The sequence below is a fragment of the Cupressus sempervirens genome, chromosome 3, assembly GCF_028749045.1.
Source record: "Cupressus sempervirens isolate cs-2001-9-10 chromosome 3, ASM2874904v1, whole genome shotgun sequence".
Classification (NCBI taxonomy): domain Eukaryota; kingdom Viridiplantae; phylum Streptophyta; class Pinopsida; order Cupressales; family Cupressaceae; genus Cupressus; species Cupressus sempervirens.
In genome coordinates this window covers 126,902,531-126,909,387 of record NC_143120.1, presented here as the reverse complement: position 1 = coordinate 126,909,387, position 6,857 = coordinate 126,902,531, and positions in this window count along the sequence as shown.

Sequence of the window (6,857 nt, the reverse complement as noted above, 5' to 3'; positions counted from 1 at the left end):
CAAATTTGCAAACATCCGCTTTCACCAAAATACCCATAACTTATTCATTTCTTCATAAAATTGAACAAAACCAAAAGCATGAGAAGAATTATTCATCATACTATATATCCATTACTATATCACATGGTTTCTAGGCTGTACATGGCCGTACAATTCATGGAAACTACTCTAAAATTTAAAAAAAACCAATCAAAACCACAACAATAAAATGCACCAAAAATGTATCAAAGTATTTCCTCTTCCCCAAATTGATTTGGTTCGACCATACAATGGTTTTTATATCCATTTGACAGTTATAAACCTTCCTAACTACCCCCAAGACCAACCATATACCCTTTTACATCATTTTTCTATTATTAACAACTTTCTCAAAGTTGCATTTTACAACTTTTTTACGCAACTTTTACATTTTTGACAAAAAATGGCTTCATAGCCTTTACAACTTGACCCAAATACAATACAAATGACTCAAATGACTTTAGATGGATGTCAATAGATCCATTCACCAATTAAATAAACATTTTTACATTATTTATCATATTAAGACCTCCTTTGACAACTTATTACAAATGGCTTCTCTAGCTTTTATATCTTTGTCTTCTTGAAATTTAATGTGCTCCTGCACCAATGATGAAAATGGTTAAGTGTGTTGACACTTATTTGACAATACTTTTAACTTGACCAACAATAGAACCTAACCAAGTAGAGGGGTAAAAGTACAAAGCAATGTCATCTTTCATGCTGACTTATCAGAATGACTAAATTTGATTATTTCTATCTTAAATTTTTTTTTTTCTAAAATAAAACATATGATCTATATAAATTCATTCTAGCTGAGTTATATATGGTCTCACACTTTTCCAATTGGAAATGTTGATTAAATGCATGTTTTATACTAGTTTGTATCCAATTACTAAAGAAATAAAATTATTTTAGAAAAGTGGTATTTCAATAACTCTTACTATTTTATATGATATATTTTTAATAACATATAAACACCATTTAATAGAGCTCAGAGTCAAGATTATTCTCATGTAGAGTTTATAATGTTTTAATTAGATATAGTATATTGTAATTAAAAAAATTCCACAACCATGTATTTTAACACTAAAAAAGATGTCTGTTTTGAGAAAGAAAATAATATTAAATCATATCAAAAAAATCTAAAAATTATATGACGTTCTAGAAGAGAGATCCCTCTTCTAGAATGTATAATTTTTCTCCTGGTTAGAATAGATTTTTTTTGAAAAATGTGGTGAGAGATGAAAACTATCAATTTCAAGTGAGTTGAAATTTCAATTTGTATAAAACAGAAAATATAGGTCTAAAGCCAACTTTTATTTTTTATTGTTCTAGATATATATGTTATCTATAGGATAGTCTGAGATCAAAGGGAAATAAGTTTATTTCCATATAGTTTTGTGGTGGGAACTAGACCCCTAATTTTTAGCATTTTTTAGAACATAAAAAATTATCTATAAAAATTAGGAAAATATATCAATTCTTATTCCAAATAATTATTAAAAATTATAATCCTAAAATTCATCCATTTCTATATATTTAATTAGTCTACTTCATTTTGAAATTCAAACTAATAGTACCAATTTTATGTTATTAAAGATAAGTAGTTACACTTTTGTTAGCCTTTTCCTTTACAAAAGGGTGACATAGCTTTGCGCTTTTGCCCAGTCTAGAAGACTATAATCTACATCAAATCAGGAGGTACACAAAGGAAAACAACTAAACTCAAAGATACAAATGGCATGAAACACCAAAGCCTGAAGAGTTGATCAATAAAACATGGAAGGCTACAACTAAAGTAGGAATGAAAAGAAAAGCATCAATATGGTAAATGATCCATTCCACTGAAATACATAGCTGCCCATCCACTGTATCCACCTAGTACATACAGACAAATACTAAATACATAGCTCACTCCATTGAACCAAGGAAGCATGAGAAGAAACAAAAGAACCCCCCTCATCCCCCTCCCCAAATGCAAACAAGGATGAGGTAATAGGTGTTGGAAATATGGTTAGAAAGATATCTTGAGAGTTGTCATTTATGGCAACGTGTATTCAACATTTCATTTATGCATTTAGAATTAGAAAATTTTCTAAGTATTAGATGCAACACAAAGACATATTAGATGTGTACAAATGACTCATTGAGAGTTACCTTATGTGTAGTTGAAAAAAGCTCTATGATAGTGTCATAATAATGTATACCAGTGTGCAGATGTATATGGACAATACAATGTGAGTTATGATTGAAATACCAATACATGTATTTGATAGAGTAGAATAAAGCATTGTAGAGAATTGAGTTGTACAAATTAAGGAATTACTAAGTCATGATTAGTTGACCTTGTAGATTTTATTCCATAAGTTATTCTATATTATGTCAAGTGTGTGAAGACATGAAGGCTAACTGAGTAAAGATTTACTAATATACAAAGTATAAGTAAAGATCTTATCTTGTGAAGATAAGTGTGTGACATATGTGTGATCTATGTGATAGTTGTGATAGATGAAAATTAGATGAGATGATATGTGAAATTTATTTGATGTATGATAAGAGAAAGTGTGAATTACAATAGTCAGAAAGTATTTTATGTATATCTATTCTTGTGAAGAAATTCATTGTATAAATGCATGTTAGGGCAGTGGGCTCTTTTGCATACATTGTATTTGATTTACCAACTTCTAATAGGGTTAAAGAAACTCCTAATAGGGTTGAGGCTTCTAAAAATCCCCAATTCTCTAACAAGGACTCGAGTCACTATCTACTTCATAGACTCCTAATAGGGTTAAGATCCTTAACAAGATTCTTTTGTTTAGTGGATCATCTAGTGGGTATCATCCCCATTAGGGGTTTCCCTTGGCCAAGATTTTCCTAGTTAACAAATAATGGTGTTATGAGTTCTTTATGTGCATAGTTATATTTACTATTCAACATTGTTGGCTTGCTTTCATAATCAAGTTATAAAGTAATTAACAATAATCAGTTGTGGGAAGAAGTTTGTAGTATATTGATTCACCCCCCCTCTCAATATTATCTATTTCTAACAACAGGCAACTAGAAAAGTGGGCCAAAAGAACTATATCTCAAGGAAACATGATCAAGATGCACAAAATAGTACATATGTGTATATCGAGGTGAACAATCTTAGGCATCTCAAGAGGATAATGTCAAAGAAGGGAAACTCACTAGACAAATGAAGATGGCAAACAAAGGCAAAAAATCAACCCCCCATGACACTTTAATCTCAATAATGTATGTACAATAAGGCACAAGATATGGCGAATCCCAAGAATATAATAATCTGCATGAGTGCCCTCAGATGGCACCACTTGAATCATAAGACAAAACAAGGAAAAACAAATGAAACAAAAATATAGATGAAATATGACACTTTATCTTAGTGTGTTTGCAAGAATGCATACAAATGATGTCTAAATAGACTAGAAGCAACATAAGGCTGATATTGAATATAGTACAACCCATGATGGATCATCTAAAGCAACGAAATCGATCTGAAAACCTGAAACAACCAAGATATCTACCAGAATGTAAAAATGCAAAAGACTAAATAGAATGTGCCTAGAGAAGAATCTAAAAAAAACTAGCATCACTAGAAAAGTCTCTAAAAGACCTTTCCAATGATATAAAACATTTCCAAATCGAAGATCAGATGCTAAAGATATGTCTCCAAGAGTGCAAAATAGAATCTCTGACTTTGACCAAAAAAATCATAAACAAAACAACATCAAAAGTCCAAATAAATTTCACCATCACAACAGGCTTGGAATCCTCTTTTTGGTAATATCTCGTATGTGAAAAATGGAATCCGGATAAGCAAGTTACGACCAAATAGCCACATGTAGGTCAAAAAAGAGCTGGACTTGGAAAAAAATTATAAAATTGACCCTCAACTTTTTGTTCCAAATGTCTCAAGAAGTGTGCCCAACAACACAAAAATTACCTCAAGTAGCATGCCAATTTTGTACAAAAGTGTCTTGATATGCGAGCAAAAATCTTCTTTTGCGTACCAAAAATATCAATTTACATGCCACAAAATCTTGATTTGTATGCAAAAAAATCTAGATTTGCATGCAAAAAAATTCTCAATTTTTGTGCCAAACATCTCAATTTTCATGTTGAAAAATCTTGATTTTTGAGCCAAAATCTTGAAACTCATAAAATCACCATCTCAATAAACATGCCCATTCTGGGAGCTATAATTTTTTTAATTATGTTTGAATTGGACAAATTTAATATGAAAATAAAGGTTATTAGGTGCTTTGATCTTAGTGGTGATGTTCATTTGGGCTCAAAGTGACCCAAAAATTAGTGACCCCCCATATCCAAAAAGAACGTTCTAAAGAATGAACCCATCTAAAAAAAAGGCACAGATCTAAAAGCCAAGCCAAACCTCTCATCAAAAGAACATAGGCATGAAGATCTAGAGCTATCTTGTCAGGTTAAAGTTGATGAAAGATCAATCCCATAGCTCCCAAGAGTCACCTATATTGAAACACCTATTAAAAAATGAGAGAAACAAAAGCTATGGAGGTTGGAATTCCTAGATCCATATATGAGACATTCTTGATGAGAAAAAAAGAAGAAATTTCTATTATCAAAGGTGAATAAATATTACAAAGAGAGATCATCCTTATAAAGGAGATCAAAACCCTAACAACTAACCTAGGTTGGACGATAATAATTAATAAAAGAAATAATCATTATATGCCTAAAGTTTAGCTTAAGTAAACTAGAGATAATAAGTGACTTAGTAATTAGATCAATGTAATTAAATTTATAAGAAGATACTTTATTACTTTAACACACACAACTAGGACCTCCAAGCCCACATGAACTTGATTGACTAATAAACAAAAATTGTGCAACAAACAGAAAAACCCGTAGCACTGAAAAGCAGAGCAACAAACTAAAAATAGATAGCACTATAACCACAAAAAATCTCACAAATTGAGATGGAATTAAAAGTAGAAAATCCTTTAAGAGAAACCAATGCAAGAAAAAGCTAGCACAAAGAACCAAGGACCTGATCCAACCAACTGAACAAGAGACCAATCCAAAGAAAAGTGGCAATAGCCCAATGCATAGAGGAAATCAAGGAAACAAAGATAGCCCAAAAGAAATAAAGGAAGGGAAAACACTTTTTAAGGAAAGAAACAACCACAAGGAAAGGATCTAGAGTAAGCATCTTTGCACCAACAAATTTCACCCAACATTATTAAAAGATAGGGGCCGAACTATTGGAAATGTAAGAGGAGTAACTAAGAGTGGAAGGGTGAATCAATTACCACAAAAACAAATCTCAAATCCCTTTAGATGTCAACACAAAACAAAAACAAAACTCTATTCAAACTGAAATACTATTGTAACTCAGTTAGTATTGAATTACTTGTTTAACACAATAACTTGGTTTACACTAAGAATGACTGTCACTCAGTAGACACTTGGTTAATACTGAATATATGCATGATTACTTTGTTAACACTAACAATGTAGATCTTATGATATAAAGTGTGATTAACCTTAACCAACCTAGTTACAAAATCATAAAGAAAATAACATAAACACAAGAGACACTAGGATTTAATGTGGAAAACCAATTTGGAAAAAAAATACCAATTGTAACTAGTTATTATTTTTTACTCTTCTAAAGTGAGCCCTATTAAGAGCCAACCCTATTAAAAGTTTAAAAACACACTATTAGGTGTGACCCTATTAAAGGATTTAGTTCACCCTGTTAGGAGTGGGCTTGTTAGAGGTCTTTAGATGCTTCAATCTAGAAATGCCACTTTGTTAGAGGATTTGACAAATAGCTATTAAGATAACTCTATTAAGAGATTTGATTCACTGCTATAGTTATTAGAGAGTAATAATGAAATGAACTGATTGCTAATGCAAACTATATTTGCTGATTTGAGATATCTGTTCTAGCTTGAATACTTGATCCTTCTTGATCAAAATGTTCTTTGCAGTTCGGTCAACTCTTAATACACTTCCTTAATTAATCTTTTCAATCCCATGCTTCTTCTTCTTCTCATCCTCAAAATTCAATCCTCAACTTGACCTTCTACTTATATGTTTTACCTTGTCAAGTTAGTGTGAACACAATTTTAAATAAATGAAAATCATCCCATGAGTTGGCTAGAACTAACCAACAAAAAGTGATATAGGAAAATCCTTTATTTGTCAACCTAACTTGGTCAACACTAACTCATAAATGATTTTCCTTCAAACTTCCTTTGGTAACTGAATGAGCTTGGTTAATACTCATTCCATCCCAACTTTTCTTTGGTAACTGAGTGAGCTCGATAGATATTATCTCCCTAAAAACTCCATTTGGTAGTTGAGTGAGCTTGGTTAACACTCACTCTAAGATTGGTTAACACTAAGATGCTTGTCATACATTGCAACTTCCTTTGACTCCTGAGTGCGTTTGAAATACATTGATTTCTTAGTATATACTTGAAATTTGTGTATTATCAAAGACGACATATAATTAAATGATTGTATCTAACAATCTCCCTCTTTGGCATTGATGGAAACACAACATGTCATGATACATAGAAATTTCAAAGAAAAATAAAAGTAAGGATAATATCCTTGGTTTCATTTTAATTCTCATCCATGAGAACTCCCTCTATCAGTGTGAACTCCCTTTGTCATCAATCTCTGAATGCAATGACCACAATGTCAAACCCCCCCTTTTGATATCAACCAAATTTATTCTCCCTCTTTGATATCTTTGATATTCACAAATATTTTTCTGATATATGACAAAAAATTCTCCCTCTTTGACATCTTATGCCAAAGACAAC